This window comes from Rana temporaria, chromosome 6 (genome assembly GCF_905171775.1).
Source record: "Rana temporaria chromosome 6, aRanTem1.1, whole genome shotgun sequence".
Lineage (NCBI taxonomy): Eukaryota > Metazoa > Chordata > Amphibia > Anura > Ranidae > Rana > Rana temporaria.
Window position 1 is genome coordinate 16,168,241 of NC_053494.1, and position 20,172 is coordinate 16,188,412.

The window sequence follows — 20,172 nt, forward strand, 5'->3', positions numbered from 1 at the left end:
AGAACCTACTGTGGAGTCGTCACACAGAGGACGGGGCTCCCTTGTCTCCTGTAGGGCTCTGCTCCATATTACACGCAGAGAGCGCAGTGCTAAACAAAAAGGGCCAGATCCACAAAAACGGGCGTATATTTAGGCGGGCGTAGCGCATCTCATATGCGCTACGCCGCCGTAAATCAGAGTGGCTTGTAGGGTATCCACAAAGAACTTGCTCCCATATGTGGGCCGGCGTAACGTAAATCTGCCGGCGTAAGGCCGCGTAATTCAAAGTAGGCTTGGAGTGGGCATGTTGTATGTTAATCTAGTATGACCCCACATAATTGACGCTTTTTACGAACGGCGCATGGGCCGTCCGTGGACGTATCCCAGTGCGCATGCGCAAAATCACGTCGCAAATAGTCAATGCTTTCGACGTGAACGTAACTTACGCAAAGCCCTATTCGCGAACGATTTACTCAAACGACGGAAAATTTGACGCTGTCCCGACGTCCATACTTAACATTGCGTACGCCTCATAGAGCCAGGGGTAACGTTACGCCGAAAAAAAGCCTTACGTAAACAACGTTAGAAAATTGCGCCGGGCAGACGTACGTTTGAGAATCGGCGTATCTAGCTAATTTGCATACTCTACGCGGAAATCAACGGAAGCGCCACCTAGCGGCCAGTGTAAATATGCACCTAAGATCCGACGGCGTACTAAGACGTACGTCGGTAGGATCTAGACCACATTCAGGCGTATCTTGTTTTGTGGATACAAAACAAAGATACGACAGCGCATCGTAGAACTTACGCGGCGTATCAATAGATACGCCAACGTAACTCTTTGTGGATCTGGCCCAAACGGTCTATGTCATAAATATCCGAACGTTCGAAGGGTAACATTACAGGACTAATGTCATGTCTCCAGACTACATAAAACCAGTCTTGTATAGAGTCCTTACAGTGCTCCACCAGGTATAACCTAGGTGAGCAATTGTAGTGTCCCCAATGGATGGCCGACGCAGAATTGCCACTAACAGGTAATCACCGGCAGAGGCGGCTCTTTAATTAGGCAAATTAGGCCTAATTAGTCGCCTAAGGCCTCACACTCACAGGGGCCTCATGGCCGCCTAACTTACCCAATGCATCACCGCAGTTTTGAGGCAGCGTTAAGAGCCCTGACTCAGGAGCGGGGCCGCCAGGGTCCCTAACAACCAGTAAATATCGGTGACACCACCCCTTGTGACGTCAATGACCCAGCATGCCCTCAGTCAATGACATCACAAGGGGGGCGGGTTCACCAGTTGGCAATACCAGGTGGCCCCCGCCCCTTAGTTATTAAAGAGCAGGATCTGAGGGCCACCTTGTTAAAGGGGGCTTCTAGATTCCGATAAGCACCCTGCCCGCAGACCCCCACAACCACCGGCCAGGGTTGTGGGGAAGAGGCTCCTGTCCTTGAATTATTTTTCCCATCATGGGTGTGAGTGGGGCCCCATGTCAAGTTTTGCCTAAGGCCTCACAAAGCCTAGAGCCACCTCTGGTCACCGACAGACCACAAATGCCTTTCCTAAGTTTATTACAGGCATATTGGGCCAGATTCACAGAAGAAGTACGCCGGCGTATCTCCTGAAACTCCGGCGTACTTTCAAATTTGCCGCGTCGTATCTTTAGTTTGAATCCTCAAACCAAGATACGACGGCATTTGGCTTTGATCCGATGGGCGTACGCCTTCGGATCGTAGGTGTAATACTTCGGCGCCCGCTGGGTGGAGTTTGCGTCGTTTTCCGCGTCGGGTATGCTAATTAGCTTTTTCCGGCGATTCACGAAGGTATGCGCGGCCGTCGCATTCTCTTACGTCGTCGCTAGTTGGCTTTTCCCGGCGTATAGTTAAAGCTGCTGTTTGGTGGCGTATAGATAGACTTGCCATGTTAAAGTATGGCCATTGTTCCCACGTCGAATTTTGAATTATTTTTTTTTTGCGTAAGTCGTCGGTGAATAGGAAAGGACGTAACGCACGTCAACGTTCAAAAAATTACGTCGGTGCGACGTCATTTCGCGCAAAGCACGGCGGGAAATTTCAAAACGGAGCATTGCGCAGTACGTTCGGCGCGGGAACGCGCCTAATTTAAATGATCCACGCCCCCTACCCGGATCATTTGAATTAGGCGGGCTTGCGCCGGAGGGATTTACGCTACGCCGCCGCAACTTTACAGGCAAGTGCTTTGTGAATCAAGCACTTGCCCGTAAAACTTGCGGCGGTGTAACGTAAATGCGATACGTTACGCTGCCGCAAATGTCTCTAAATCTGGCCCATTAGGTCTATCATCTTTCACTAAACATTCTCTGGTGGAGAATCAATCACTGTCATTTAAAACGCAAGTGCCCATAAAAATCTCTACCAGTGAATGTCTAGTGAAAGTCACATTCACTGCTTTATAAGTAAAGGTCGCATAAGGTCACATAATGTCTTGACCTTATGTAACATTAGGAGGTCTAATTTAAATAAGTGGGTGAAGGTAGACAGGAAGTGGTTGAAAAAGGCACCAAGCTGCCACAAATGAAAAACAATACAAATAAAACCATATTTAAAAAAAAAAAAAAAGTGATACACAGTATCTAAGCGTTTTCACACATTTTTCGAATGGAATCCATTTATAAAATGTGTGAATCTGGTGTGAAAGTTGTGTGAAAATGTATAAGCAGATCCCACAGTGTTTTATTAAACTAGGGCTCGTCACATGTGGCAACCCGTGAATCACTTTTCAGAGGGGGGAGGATGACAGGTGACTGAGAGGTGATATGTCGCCTCCTCACCGCCTGTTTTAACCTTAAAAAGGCCAAACCCCCCCGCCCGTACCTGGTGGTTGCGGCATGGCATCATGAGCTTTCACCCTTTTGCCACAACTGCCGTATGAACTCCATTAGCTTCTTTGGAGGGCAGGTGAGACATCAGGGGTTTAAAAGACCCCTAAAGTCTCATTAAAGAGAACCTGTCACGTAAAAAAAAAAATCATATAATATGATGAAAAATAAAGTTGAAATAAAAAAATTGTAAAAAAAAAACAAAACATTACACTCAAGCACTAAATCCCCCCCCCCCCCAAGAAAATTTTTTGAGCCCCCCCACCCCACATACATATGAATGTAAATATACATGTCGGGGGCACCTATGTCCGAAAATGTCAATTGACATACACCTAAACATACACACGTGACATACATGTTACGTATTGCTAATTCTAGGCCCATTATTCATGGTTAACTCTAAACTGATGACCTGGAGGGGCTTTCAAAACGTTGCTTATAAAAATATAGGGTACCAAAGATGGTGACTGTTTCACGGGCGCATTAAAGTGGTTGTAAACCCTTTTGTGCGACTTCTACCTATAGGTAGGCCTAGTATAAGGCCTATCTATAGGTAGTGGAAATATCTGCTAAATGTGCACTGTTTAGGAGATATTTCACTTGTAGTGCGCCGATAATATAAACGGCGCATGCGCTGGGAAGAAACGAACCTCAGGCCCCGTACACACGACAGAGTTTCTCGGCAGAATTCACCGAGAAACTCGGTCAAAACCCGGATTCTGCCGAGAAACTCTGTCGTCTGTACAGTTTTGGCTCGATGGAGCCGCCGAGGAGCTCGACGAGAAAATAGAGAACATGTTCTCTATTTTCTCGTTGTTCTATGGGAGAAGGCGGCCCGCCGAGCTCCTCGGCGGCTTCATCCCAGAACTCGACGAGGAACTCGACGTGCTTGGCACGTCGAGTTCCTCGGCCGTGTGTACGGGGCCTCAGGGTTTACTTCCTCTTTAAGCCTTACCTTGTTGGGTATCTAATTTCTCGGTGCCACCTTGTCTTTTAAATTCCACAAAAAAAAATGGGTAATATATTGTGTTTATGGGTCCTACAATGAACTTTAGTGCATTTTTTTTTTTACCCCAAATTTTAAATTTTATAAACCGTTGCGCTAATATCGTGCAACATAAAAAATAGAAACTAAGGCCCAGATTCTCAAAGGGCTTACGACGGCGCAGCGCCATGTATGCCGTCGTAAGTCCTAATCTGGGCCGTCGTATCTTAGAATCAGTTACGCATAGATATCCATTCGATGCGACAGGTGTAAGGCTCTTACACCGTCGGATCGTAACTGCAATTTTTTTTTTCTAGGTGCCGCTTCCGTCGTTTTCCCCGTCGAGTATGCAAATTAGCTAGATACGCGAATTCCCGAACGTACGCCAACGCAGTAAAGTTACAACGTTTACGTTAGGCTTTTCCCGGCGTAAAGTTGCCCCTGCTATATGAGGCGCAGCCAATGTTAAGTATGGCCGTCGTTCCCGCGTCGAAAATTTATAAAATTACGTCGTTTGCGTAAGTCGTCCGTGAATGGTGCTGGACGTAATTTACGTCCACGTCAAAAACAATGACGTCCTTGCGACGTCATTTAGAGCAATGCACGCCGGGAAATTTTAGGGACGGCGCATGCGCAGTTCATTCGGCGCGGGGACACGCTTCATTTAAATGAAACACGCCCCCTACCCGCCGAATTTGAATTCCGCCGGGTGATTTACGCTACGCCGCCGCAACTTTACAGGCAAGTGTTTTGTGAATAAAGCACTTGCCTGAAAAACTTGAGGCGGCGTAACGTAAATGAGATACGTTACGCCCGCACATTTTTGCGACCCATTTACGAGAATCTGGGCCATACACTATTTTATTCTGCTTTCAGAAAATATATAATATATATAATGTTTGGGGGGAGTTTACGTAATCTTCAGGCCTAAAACGATTTTTTTTAAACATGTGTACACAAAAACACGCAAAGATGGCTCTGGCAGTGACAGGGTTCATGTGTCACGTTCTGTACCGGTAATGCCCACTGAATGCAACAGGGGGGGATTTAATTTTTGCCGCGGGTGCGCAACATCCCACCGGCGACATTTGTACAACCCTGAGTGGCTGCATGTCTCTTGCATATAAAACCACGTCTTAACTGCCTGCTTTTCCTGACAACTGACATCTGAATGAACCCACACGATCGGATTTTCCGACAACAAAACCGTGGATTTTTTTTCCCGTCGGATGTTGGCTCCAACTTGTCTTGCGCACACACAGTCACACAAATGTTGTCGGAAATTGGGAACGTCAAGAACGGGGTGACGTACAACACTACGACGAGCCGAAAAAAATTAAGTTCAATGATTCCGAGCATGCGTCAAATTGATTCCGAGCATGCGTCGAATTTCCGTGCATCGAATTGTGTACGCACGGTCGGAATTTCCGACAACAACTTTTGTTGTCGAAAAAATTGAGAACCGGCGTTCAAAGTTCTGACAGCAAATGTCCGATGGAGCCTACACACGGTCGGATTTTCCGACAACAAGCTCACATTGAACATTTGTTGTCGGAAATTCCGACCGTGTGTACGCGGTCATAAGTGTCATCCAGGTAGGGTTCACAGCCATGTTATTTCCTGGTACCGCGCTTACTTAGGCGCGTTTCGTCCCTGGAGATTGTGTTAAAACGTCAGACAGTATGAGGAACTTCTAAAACAGTTTATAAATGGTTGTGGCATATCCTGACCAACTGGCGCCGGCTACCCGGTAAGACCCTCCAATACAACCTTCTACTTGCTGAAAATAGACCCGTGTTGGTAACCCAAAGCACAAAGCCAACCACAAAAGTCTTGAAAGGACCAGTCCACTCCTTGGTGGAGCCCAAATCTTCAGATGGTGGATGGTTGGCCCACCAACTTCTCCGAGACTCCAATATGGCAATTTCCGTGTTCCAAGGTCCGCCACAGGACCAATTTGGCCGCCAGCCTCCAAAGACTTTTGAGGACCCTGTGAGTGGTCCTCAACGTGAACATCTACCGGTTAAATATCAGCCTTGAGTGGAGCGACCCTTCAGAATATTCTCGGTTAATCCGAGATGCCGTTCGTACCCCCGGGAAATTGAAAACGTCTTACGTTCCCCCTCGGCGGGGTGGTAAAAAAAACGCGATTCGTCTTTATTCCAGGCGTCCATGCCAACGTGCTTCCCTCACTCCCCCCCCGTACGTACCTGCTAATCACACCGACAGATAGGGGGGAACGGCCGTCCTCCTCAACAACGGCATCCAGCCCCCCTGGACCCCCGCGTCTCCGTCGTGCCAGCTCCAGAAAAATCAGGCGATTCCTAAGCAAGGGTGGAGGGGTGCGTGCACCTTGTGGCATTCAAAGTGGTCTCTCTCTCTTCCTCTCTCTCTCTCTCTCATCCCCGCTCTATTGAAGCCCCCCCACCGGGAGGAGACAACAAAGACAGTCCCTACGTTATAGGCACACGTGACTTGAATTGGAAATAATAACCCTTTAGGAGCCAATGGGGATTCTGAGAGACAGAAGAAAAGGGTCCTCCCCCCCCCTCCTCCGAAAGCAACTTTCCAAGGAACCCACCAAGAAAATGCTTGGTAATTATATTAATTACAATCATAGATAATGGGATGGGCGGCCAGGTGGTGGCGAGGGATCTGAGAGGACGCCGAGGGCCCTCCGTTCAATCCCTGATCGGTATGGAAGGACTTCCTTCAAGATATTTGATTGGAAATGATCGAGTGGTAAAGGTGGGCTTTATATTAAAATAACAAAAAATAAATAAAAAATCTTTAACGGAACTGAACACGCAAACCGCGAAAGTTTACCGAAACACGTAGAACTTTACAGAGTTTGCATCAATTTATTTCTTTAACGACTTAAGACCCGGACCTTTAGGCAGCTATTCGTCAGCGATTCGGCACTGCGTCGCTTTAACAGACAATTGCGCGGTCGTGCGGCGTGGCTCCCAAACAAAATTGGCGTCATTTTTTCCCCACAAATAGAGCTTTCTTTTGGTGGCATTTGATCACCTCTGCGGTTTTTATTTTTTGCGCTATAAACAAAAATAGAGCGACAATTTTGAAAAAAATCGCAATATTTTTTACTTTTTGCTGTAATAAATATTCCCAAAAATATATATAAAAAATGTATTTCCTCAGTTTAGGCCGATACGTATTCTTCTACATATTTTTGGTAAAAAAAATCGCAATAAGCGTTTATCGGTTGGTTTGCGCAAAATCTATAGCGTTTACAAAATAGGGGATAGTTTTATTGCATTTTTATTATTTTTTTTTTTTACTACTAATGGCGGCGATCAGCGATTTTTTTTGTGACTGCGACATTATGGCGGACACATCGGACAATTTTGACACATTTTTTGGGCCGTTGTCATTTTCACAGCAAAAAATGCATTGTTTACTGTGAAAATGACAATTGCAGTTTGGGAGTTAACCACAAGGGGGCGCTGTAGGGGTTAAGTGTGACCTCATTTGTGTTTCTAACTGTAGGGGGGTGTGGCTGTAGGTGTGTGACGTCATTGATTGTGTTTCCCTATAACAGGGATCACACGATCGATGACGGCGCCACAGTGAAGAACGGGGAAGGTGTGTTTACACACACCACTCCCCGTTCTTCAGCTCCGGGGACCGATCGCGGGACTCCAGCGGCGATCGGGTCGCGGGTCACGTTCACGGAGCTTCGGATCGGGTCGCGGGCCCACGACCCACGGCTGAGCACTTAAAGAGGACGTACCTGTACGTACATGTGCCCAGCCGTGCCATTCTGCTGACGTATATCTGGAGGAGGCGGTCCTTAAGTGGTTAATGTTACAATGTAAAGCAACGGTGTATTTTTTTTTAAAAAAAAGCACCACTTGCGTCATTAACAAAAACTCCAGTCTGGTGACTTTGCCTAGGCTGAGATGATGTCATCAGTCTGCTGCAGGCAGGATGAAGCATTTCCTCAGTCTCCTCCCACGCAGTGATCAGACTACAACATTGTAACTTTGTAGCAAGTCACCTGGTGCGAGGCTGCAGCAGGGGCTGATCTGTGTCAGATAGGGCTTACATGATTATTATTAATATTTTTCAGGATTTATATACCGCCCACAGTTTACACAGCGCTCTGCAACATAAAAACATTATTATTTTATCTGTAATATAAGGAGCCGACCCTCTGGTCTCTTCAAATAAAAATGTGAACTCCAGCAATCAGCTTCTATTATTTGTTCCAATGTAGTGTTTTATTAGATCTGGTCAAAAAGCGCAAAAAAAAATTAAAATCTTGATCCTGCCAGAAATACGGTGAGCTTATACGTTCCTGCGCCTGTGTCGACTGTTACTAGTTACATTGTTCCCAGCTATCCATATGGACTACAGAACTCTCTAGGATATGGAGATGATCAGAGGTGGAGGTGTTCTGTACTCCAAAAACACTTCCTGTGTTAGGCTGACAAAACGAAAAATGGTACAGTGAGTGTTGTCACCTTAGGACAGGAAGTGTGGTATTGGTGGCCACCCTCTAACAGAAAGTTGGGTCAGCAAAAAAAAAAAAGTGACAACTCTGCTCCTCTATTAACATGGTACAGTGAGTGTTGTCACCCTAGGACAGGAAGTGTGTTATTAGTGGGCCACCATCCAACAGGAAGTTGGATCAGCAAAAAAAAAAAGAAAAAAAATGGGTGTCAACCCTTTTCCCTTAACATGGTACAGTGAGTGTTGTCACCCTAGGACAGGAAGTGTGGTATTGGTGGGTCACCCTCTAACAGGAAATTGGGTCAGCAGAAAAAAGGGTGACAACTCTGCTCCTCCCTAAACATGCTACCGTGAGTGTTGTCACCCTAAGACAGGAAGTGTGGTATTGGTGGGTCACCCTCTAACAGGAAATTGGGTCAGCAGAAAAAAGGGTGACAACTCTGCTCCTCCCTAAACATGCTACCGTGAGTGTTGTCACCCTAAGACAGGAAGTGTGGTATTGGTGGGTCACCCTCTAACAGGAAGTTGGACCAGAAAAAAAAGGGTGACAACTCTGATTCTACCTTAACATGATACAGTGAGTGTTGTCACCCTAAGACAGGAAGTGTGTTATTGGAGGGCCACCCTCTAACAGGAAGTTGGACCAGAAAAAAAAGGGTGACAACTCTGCTCCTGCATTAACATGGTTCAGTGAGTGTTGTCACCCTAGGACAGGAAGTGTGGTATTTGTGGGTCACCCTCTAACAGGAAGTTGGGTCAGCAAAAAAAAAAAAAAGTGACAACTCTGATTCTCCCTTAACATGATACAGTGTGTGTTGTCACCCTAGGACAGGAAGTGTGGTATTGGTGGGCCACCCTCTAACAGGAAATTGGGTCAGCAGAAAAAAGGACTCTGCTCCTCCCTAAACATGGTACCATGAGTGTTGTTACCCTAGGACAGGAAGTGTGTTATTAGTGGGCCACCATCTAACAGGAAGTTGGGTCAGCAAAAAAAAAGAAAAAAAAGGGTGTCAACCCTTTTCCCTTAACATGGTACCATGAGTGTTGTCACCATAGGACAGGAAGTGTGCTATTGGTGGCCACCCTCTAACAGGAAATTGGGTCCGCAGAAAAAAGGGTGACAACTCTGCTCCTCCCTAAACATGCTACCGTGAGTGTTGTCACTCTAGGACAGGAAGTGGGGTATTTGTGGGTCACCCTCTAACAGGAAGTTGGACCAGAAAAAAAAGGTGGCAACTCTGCTCCTGCATTAACATGGTTCAGTGAGTGTTGTCACTGTAGGACAGGAAGTGTGTTATTAGTGGGCCACCCTCCAGCAGGAAGTTACATCCCTTGTAATATAAATAAGCATGACAGGTCCTTTATTTTTATTATTATTACTATTTTATTTATTTTTTGCTTTTAAAGGTAAATTAGAAATGTGGGGTCTTTTTTGACCCCACATCTCTAATTTACCTTTAAAAGACCAAAAAATAATAAAAAAGTCCTGTCTGTCTGCCCAAGAACAAGAAGTGATGTCAGGTGACGCTCTGGTCCTCCAAGGGCATAGAGCCGAGCAGGGGCGGTTCTGCCCTCACTTGACTTCATACCTAGCCATGGGATGAACCGCATTGATTCCGGGCTTACCGACAGCTCCAGTAAGCTTGGAAACCATCGGGAAGTGGCAGGAGGGGGGAGCACTATAAAAGTGATCTTGTGATGAATCCGCTGTTGCCATAACCCCATTTGACTGTAAATTAATGACGTACATGAATGCCGCGTCTGACGGACCGTTTTCATCAGACGAACCGATCGTGTGTGGACCCCATCGGTTTGTTATCCATCGGTGAAAAAATTAGGAACTTGTTTTCAAATTATCTGATGGTTAAAAAAACGATAGAAAAAAAACGATCGTCTGTGGGCACGTCCATCGGTTAAAAATCCACGCATGCTCAGAATCAAGTCGACGCATGCTCGGAAGCATTGAACTTCATTTTTCTCAGCACGTCGTTTTACGTCACCGCGTTTTGACACAAACGTTTTTTTAACTGATGGTGTGTAGGCAAGACTGATGAAAGTCAGCTTCATCGGATATCTGATGAAAAAATCCATCGGTCCGTTTTCATCGGATGAACCGATCGTGTGTTAGATCGGGCATTAGAGTTCGACGGTCGGCAAGTGGTCAAACAATATTAATGCCCATAAGGGTAACCTGCCTGGTCTTACGGTTAAAAAAGTCAAATTAGTGTGACCGTATATGATTAGAGCTTCCTCCCTTCTTCTCAGGCTTCCTGGGTCCTGGGGTTGCCTTCCAGGGACACTTTGTATCCGGGGACAGCCTCCTGAAAGTGGGGTCTGTCCCTGGAAACCGGGGACGTCTGGTCACCTTAATACACAGCTCCCAACTGTCCCGCATTTCAAGCATACCTCCCAACTTTTTGAGATGGGAATGAGGGACACCTATCAGCAAAAGTATGCAGGCATAGGACACACCCCTTGCCACGCCCACTTAAAGGAGAATTGTACCAAAAAAAAATAAGATTGGTTAAACCCACAATTACTTTTTTTACCACTACTATTTCTTTATATTGGCTTTTGGAATTTACAAATACAGCAATTTAGAAATCAGATGAAAGGTTTAGCTCTGGGAAACACTTTTTTATAGCTAAAAGGTGCATTTTATATACATCTGTATAGATCAGACCAAAATGAGGGACAAATGAGGGGGAAAGAGGGACATTGCTCCAAATCAGGGACAGTCCCTCCAAATCCGGGACAGTTGGGAGGTATGTTTCAAGGGACTATCCCTGATTTGGAGTAATGTCCCTCTGTCCCTCATTTGTCCCTCATTTTGGTCTGATCTATAGAGTTTTATATAAAATGCACTTTTTATCTTTCAAAAAGTGTTTTCCCAGACCTAAACCTTTCATCCAAATTCTAAATGGCTGCATTTGTAAATTTTAAATGCCAATATAAAAAAAAAAGCCCTTGTGGGTTTAATTACCTTTTTTTTTGGTTAATTCTCCTTTAAGGGGGTGTGGCAGGGGGCGTGTCCTATGCCTACATACGTTTGCTAATAGGTGTCCCTCATTCCCATCTCAAAATGTTGGGAAGTATGGATGCAGCAGTCTCTTACATCGCCAGAAATGAAATAAAAGGCCAACATTTTCCACTGCTGACTGCTCAGGAATATAGAGATGAAAACGATATTTGGAAGTACAACACTGTGAGCTTGCTGCATACAGGAAAGGAAGGGTGAAGAGTTTGCAAGAACACCACAAGGCCTATTTATACATCTGGAATTCATCACACATGGGGAATCTTCCAGGTCCAGTGATTGATTCTCCACCATGCTTGGTGAAAGTCACATTCACTGCTTTATAAATAGGACCCTAAGTAAGTGTACTTATCTGCTAGCCACCCACGGGGACACTTACCCACCAGTCCTTTGGCAGCAGACCATGCGTCAGATCACAGGAGCTGTAAAGTTTATGAACTTTGTGCTTTTTTTTTTTGCTTTTTTCTTACAGGTCACATGATGGTAATAATAAGTAATAAGTTCTATAGCCCTAAAACACTTCTTGTCCTAGGGTGACAACTCAGCTCCTCCATAAACATGGCACAGTGAACGTTGTCACCCTAGAACAGGAAGTGCTTTAGAATTACAGAACAGCTACACTTTAGGTTATGAAGATGATAAGAGGTGGAGGTGCTCTGTAGTCCTAAAAGCTGTCACAGGAATATCTATATCTTTATCTATAGACAAAGGACGATTCTATATATATATATATATATATATATATATATATATATATATATATATATATGGTCTTTTCTTCAAACTAGCTTTTGTGTCTTCAAGACAGGAAATGGGGGAGAATATTCCTCTAAGGGGACTCTGAGAAATATATACATAAAAAAATCTATATATATACACATTTAATTACATATAATAAATATATAGCTGAATTAATAAATATCATTTATATAATAAAATAAAAGTCATTAGAAAAATTATAATAAATATTACGTATATATATATATATATATATATATATATATATATATATATATATTCATTTAATGTAATAATAATAATAATAATAATAATAAATAAAATAAAAAAAAATATATATATATATATATATATATATATATATATATATATATATATATATATATTACTATATGTATAATTTATATGTATAAAATATCTATATATGTTTTTTCTATATAACAAAATTGCAATTTTATTTAATAAAAATGACTATGAATTTATATAAATACATATATAAATTCTTAGTAATTTTTATTAAATATAATTGCAATTTTGTTATATAGAAAAAAACATATATAAATATTTTATATATATAAATGATATATATATATATATATATATATATATATATTTATTTCTTATTATTTATTATTACATTAAATGAATATATATATATATATATATATATATATATATATATATATATATATATATATATATATATATATATATATATATATATATATATACATATATTATATAATTTATTTACATTTTAAATATATATATATAAATATATATATATATATATATATATATATATATATATATATATATATATATATATATATATGAAAAAATAAATTTGGTGTCCCCTTGGAGGAATATTCTTCCCCATTTGCTGTCTTGGAGACATAGGAACATAGAAAAGTGATGGCAGAACAAGACTGAGTAGTCCATGGAGTCTGGCATCGGCACTGATGCACCATCATTGGATTATGAGGTTGCCCGTTGGAAACCGAGATGCGATGGGCAACTTACGATCGCATCTTCAAACTACTGATTGACCTATCGGGAGTTAATGATTGGAAAATAAATTGATCATTTATTGTGTGTATGGCCATAAGGTTACAAAAAAAAAGCGCACCTTTAGGCACATACATAGATCTGAATGGGCCCTGTAATTGTGTGAATGGAGCCCCTTGTGTGGCATCAGCTGGAGGTAAGGCAGTTGCCCAATGTCAATCTTCAGGTGACCTTCCACCTCTGACCCCCCCCCCACCCCATGACCGCTGGGGGTGGAGTGCCATTCAGGCCACTAGGGGTGGAGTGCCAGCAGGTTTGGTGGTCTTTGGAGATCCTGGCATCTCAATGCTACTCATCTCCTACATCCTCTTTGCAGCCACTTCCTGCCTACATACCCTGCAGTGATGTCTGCATGGCATTTCCCAGGGCGGGTCTCCTGAGGGTGACAACAGTGGACCTTGCCTGTATATTGTGTGTTGAAACAGCCACTTGGGAAACCATATGACAACGCAGAGCACAATTGACAGACAGCGACAGACCGTTGTCACCCTGTAACAGGAATGGCGAGTATTATTCTATGACAATGAAAACAGACTTCTTAAACGACATGAGCGATGGCTTGTGGTGTGGCGCCAGTGGCGGCCATCGCTGGGATGGGGGACGTTTGCCAGGCTGTGCCTGTGAGGTTTCCACCAGCTGTGATTGAAGACGCATTTAAATACACAGCCCCGTCCTATCCCAGCAACCTGCCTTCATTCACTATCCGGCCTATTCACAGGATGGAGCGGCCTTCCCTACACACACAAAGGAGGGAGCGGGCTCCGGGGGCCAGGGGCCAGGCTTTGTATGAACTGCCAGGACAATGGTGTGATCTGAGCGGGAGGGAGAGAGCAGAGGAAGGGGGACAAAGGACAGAGGAAGTGATAAAAAAAGGAACTAACCCAACAATCACTTCTTACTGTAATCACAGACTTTTATCATAGAGATACTTTTATATCATAGATAGAGATACTTTTATATCATAGAGATACTTTTATATTATAGATAGAGATACTTTTATATCATAGAGATACTTTTATATCATAGATAGAGATACTTTTATATCATAGATAGAGATACTTTTATATCATAGAGATACTTTTATATCATAGATAGAGACACTTTTATATCATAGAGATACTTTTATATCATAGATAGAGATACTTTTATATCATAGAGACACTTTTATATCATAGATAGAGATACTTTTATATCATAGAGACACTTTTATATCATAGATAGAGACACTTTTATATCATAGATAGAGATACTTTTATATCATAGAGATACTTTTATATCATAGATAGAGATACTTTTATATCATAGATAGAGATACTTTTATATCATAGATAGAGATACTTTTATATCATAGAGACACTTTTATATCATAGATAGAGATACTTTTATATCATAGAGATACTTTTATATCATAGATAGAGATACTTTTATATCATAGAGATACTTTTATATCATAGATAGAGATACTTTTATATCATAGATAGAGATACTTTTATATCATAGATAGAGATACTTTTATATCATAGAGACACTTTTATATCATAGATAGAGATACTTTTATATCATAGGGATACTTTTATATCATAGATAGAGACACTTTTATATCATAGAGACACTTTTATATCATAGATAGAGACACTTTTATATCATAGATAGAGATACTTTTATATCATAGATAGAGACACTTTTATATCATAGATAGAGATACTTTTATATCATAGATAGAGATACTTTTATATCATAGATAGAGACACTTTTATATCATAGATAGAGATACTTTTATATCATAGATAGAGATACTTTTATATCATAGATAGAGATACTTTTATATCATAGATAGAGATACTTTTATATCATAGAGATACTTTTATATCATAGATAGAGATACTTTTATATCATAGAGATACTTTTATATCATAGATAGAGACATTTTTATATCATAGATAGAGACACTTTTATATCATAGAGACACTTTTATATCATAGATAGAGACACTTTTATATCATAGATAGAGATACTTTTATATCATAGAGATACTTTTATATCATAGATAGAGATACTTTTATATCATAGAGATACTTTTATATTATAGATAGAGATACTTTTATATCATAGAGATACTTTTATATCATAGATAGAGACACTTTTATATCATAGATAGAGATACTTTTATATCATAGAGATACTTTTATATCATAGATAGAGATACTTTTATATCATAGAGACACTTTTATATCATAGATAGAGATACTTTTATATCATAGAGACACTTTTATATCATAGATAGAGACACTTTTATATCATAGATAGAGATACTTTTATATCATAGAGATACTTTTATATCATAGATAGAGATACTTTTATATCATAGAGACACTTTTATATCATAGATAGAGATACTTTTATATCATAGAGATACTTTTATATCATAGATAGAGATACTTTTATATCATAGATAGAGATACTTTTATATCATAGAGATACTTTTATATCATAGATAGAGATACTTTTATATCATAGATAGAGATACTTTTATATCATAGATAGAGATACTTTTATATCATAGAGACACTTTTATATCATAGATAGAGATACTTTTATATCATAGGGATACTTTTATATCATAGATAGAGACACTTTTATATCATAGAGACACTTTTATATCATAGATAGAGACACTTTTATATCATAGATAGAGATACTTTTATATCATAGATAGAGACACTTTTATATCATAGATAGAGATACTTTTATATCATAGATAGAGATACTTTTATATCATAGATAGAGACACTTTTATATCATAGATAGAGATACTTTTATATCATAGATAGAGATACTTTTATATCATAGATAGAGATACTTTTATATCATAGATAGAGATACTTTTATATCATAGAGATACTTTTATATCATAGATAGAGATACTTTTATATCATAGAGATACTTTTATATCATAGATAGAGATACTTTTATATCATAGATAGAGACACTTTTATATCATAGAGACACTTTTATATCATAGATAGAGACACTTTTATATCATAGATAGAGATACTTTTATATCATAGAGATACTTTTATATCATAGATAGAGATACTTTTATATCATAGAGATACTTTTATATCATAGATAGAGACATTTTTATATCATAGAGATACTTTTATATCATAGATAGAGATACTTTTATATCATAGAGATACTTTTATATCATAGATAGAGATACTTTTATATCATAGAGACACTTTTATATCATAGATATACTTTTATATCATAGATAGGGACACTTTTATATCATAGATAGAGATACTTTTAAATCATAGATAGAGATACTTTTATATCATAGATAGAGATACTTTTATATCATATAAAGAGAAACTTTTATATGGCATATAGAGATACTTTTATATTATATTGTATATAGATATACTTTTACAGTATATATAGATACTTTTATATAGAGATACTTTTATATTATATATAGAGATACTTTTATATCACATATAGAGATAATTTTATATTATATTATATATAGAGATACTTTTATATTATACTGTATATAGAGATACTTTTATATTATATATAGAGACACTAGTGGACCAGATTCTCGTAGGGAGCGCGTATTTGCGAGCGGGCGTAACGTAGCCTCCACAACTTTGACAGGCAAGTGGAGTTTTCTTAAAGCTAAGTTGCGGCGACGTAGCGTAAATAGGCCGGCATAAGACCGTCTAATTCAAATATGGAACATGTGGGCGTGTTTAATGCCAATGTATTGTGACCCCACGTAAATTACGCTTTTAACGAACGGCGCATGCGCTGTCCGTGAAAGTATCCCAGTGCGCATGCTCCAAATTAACCCGCAAAAAGCCAATGCTTTCGACGTGACGCACAGCCCTATTAGAGAACGACTTACGCAAACGACGTAATCGACGGAAAATTTGACGCTGGTCCGACGTCCATACTTAACATTGGCTGCGCCTCATATAGCAGGGGTAACTTTACGCCGGAAAAAGGCGTATCTGTAATGAGACGGCCGGGCGTACGTTCGTGGTGTATCTAGCTGATTTACATATTCTAGGCGTAAATCAGCGTACACGCCCCTAGCGGCCAGCGTAAATATGCAGTTAATATACGACGGCGTAGGAGACTTACGCTGATCGTATCTTAGACAAATTCTGGCGTATCTGATTCTTTGAATCAGGAGCCAAGATACGATGCCTCAGACTCAGAGATACAACGGCGTATCTGGAAATATCTCCACGTGAATCTGGGCCACTAGTATATAGTATATATACTTTTATATTATATATAGAGATACTTTTATATAGTATATGGAGATACTTTTATATCATATATAGAGATACTTTTATATTATATATACCGTACTGTATATAGAGATACTTTTATATTATATATAGAGATACTTTTATATTATATATAGAGATACTTTTATATTATATATAGAGATACTTTTATATTATACTGTATATAGAGATACTTTTATATTATATATAAAGATACTTGTATATGGTATATAGAGATACTTTTATATGGTATATAGAGATACTTTTATATTATATATAAAGATACTTGTATATGGTATATAGAGATACTTTTATATGGTATATAGAGATACTTTTATATTATATATAAAGATACTTGTATATGGTATATAGAGATACTTTTATATGGTATATAGAGATACTTTTATATATACACTTGTATATAGTATATTTAAATACTTTTATACAATATATAGAATTTTTTATACACATTTATTTTTCTTTCTTTTTTTGTGTGTGTGTGTGTGTGTGTGTGTGTAGCTGACAGTATTCTAGACTGTCCCTGGAAAAGAAAGCCAATTGATGTTAAGTGTCGGCACTTGTGTAGTAATGAGCCCTGAAGTGAGGAGTGTTGGTGACAAGGACAGTGGGGGAGACCCCCGTCTATTCATATGCAGAGGCACTGCTGAGAGCCCCCACCCCCCCTCTCACATTAGAATACACAATCCAATGACTAATCCGCGCTCTCTATACGCATGTTCCTCTGTCATGCAATGCTGACACTTCCTCAGCTAACCCATCACCCCTCTGTGACCTTATCCCTTTATTAACCACCAATGGGTGCCATTTAAAGGGGATATCCACTATAGTTGACCATAGACAATTCAATGTGTGTGTGGCCACCATAAGGGAGCTGTCGTGGTCCTCATCCACTGGTGATAATGGTGCTAGTACAGTGCTTTACGCCCTTCACTCTTCTACATTAAAAGGTGGACACTCATGTCCTATCTGCTGAGAGATTTCCCAGCGTGCTGGAAAATCTTTGTTCTATGATGTGTGCCTTTGACTCCTATTGGTACTATGGAAAAGAACCCAACAATTGCGATGACTAAATGCAAAAGGGTTTAGGGACGTCTTCTGCCTGTTTCTTGCAACTGGGGCACCCTTGAAATGAAGGGGCGCACCAACACATGTCCCGGCAGTTGGGGACCAGCGCCCAGGGCAAAGATGCCCCATTGCGCCCCTCTAACCTTAGGGTTAGGGTCAAAGGGCCAGATTTACATAGAACTGTGGCGGCGTAACGTATCGTAGATACGTTACACCGCCGCAAGTTTTCATCGCAAGTGCCTGATTCACAAAGCACTTGCGATGAAAACGACGCTGGCAGCCTCCGACGCAAGGCGGGCCAATTCAAATGGGCGTGTGCCATTTAAATTAGGCGCGCTCCCGCGCCGGACCTACTGCGCATGCTCAGTTTCGCAATTCCCGTCGTGCTTTGCGTGCCGTGGCGTCATTTTTTCGAACGGCGACGCGCGTAGCGTACTTCCGTATTCCCGGACGTGTTACGCAAACGACGTTAAATTTAACATTTTGACGCGGGAACGACGGCCATACTTTAAACAGCAATACGATTGCTGAGTAAAGTTAGGGCAGGTCAAACGACGACTAACTTTGCGACGGGAAACTAGACTAGCAGCGACGTAGCGAACGCGAAAATCTGCCGGGAATCGTCGTAACTCCTAATTTGCATACCCGACGCTGGTTTACGACGCAAACTCCCCCCAGCGGCGGCCGCGGTACTGCATCCTAAGATCCAACAGTGTAAAACAATTACACCTGTCGGATCTTAGGGATATCTATGCGTAACTGATTCTATGAATCAGTCGCATAGATAGAAACAGAGATACGACGGCGTATCCCTTTTGTGAATCTGGCCCAAAGTGCTCACATCCCTGCAACAAACCACTGCACCCAGGGCAGCTTTCCCTCCTGCCCACCCCTTGTCCCAGCCCTGTGCACAGGAACACATACACCCTGCATAGCACCTGCATGGTGTGAACGGAGCCGCATTGTCTGTATTGCATGCCAGAAGCACATGTATATAACGTGCAGACAAGTTCCTTAACCTGGCTATAACCGTATTGATTTAAGATCGGTCTGGATATGAGCGACCACAAATGCGTTCAGTGGCGGCTCCATAAGGGGCACACAGGCGCCGCCCCCCGATTCCATACGTCCGGTCCCCTGATCTACATACAGGGCGCCGGACCATGCATTCCAATGGGGTGGGTGTGGTCATTTGAAGCACATGATTAGAGCCAGAGGCTCCAATAGGTTTAAAAAAAAGGGTGGGCTCGGGGCGCAGGGCACTGCGCCCTGATCCCAACCTGGTTTATGACAATAGCGAATTAATCGTATTTACGCTACGCCGCCGTAAGTTAAAGAGGCAAGTGCTGTTTTCACAAAGCACTTGCCTCCTAAGTTACGGGGGCGTAGCGTAAATGGGGGCCGGCGTAAGCGCGCGTAATTCAAATGAGGATGAGGGGGGCGTGTTTTATGTTAATTCTTGGTGACCCGACGCGATTGACGTTTTTCCCGAACGGCGCATGCGCCGTCCGTGGAATCTCCCAGTGTGCATTGCTCCAAAGTACGCCGCAAGGGCGTCATTGGTTTCGACGTGAACGTAAATTAAGTCCAGCCCCATTCACGGACGAGTTACGCAACCGACGTAAATTTTTAAAATTTCGACG

The 20,172-nt window shown here is 41.2% G+C and overlaps 1 protein-coding gene across 2 annotated transcripts in view; it reads right to left on the bottom strand.

The window, feature by feature from the left end:
* The window catches only part of LOC120943180 (septin-9-like), a 199,292-nt gene that overhangs the window by 37,420 nt on the left and 141,700 nt on the right, over positions 1-20,172 (bottom strand). The window contains exon 1 of one of the 2 annotated variants that reach the window (XM_040356326.1): positions 6,037-6,233. The exons of the other annotated variant lie outside the window; for it this stretch is intronic. The gene's annotated coding sequence lies outside the window, so the exon portion shown is untranslated. Of the gene's footprint in view, positions 1-6,036; positions 6,234-20,172 lie in introns of those variants that run through there. 2 annotated transcript variants of the gene reach the window in all.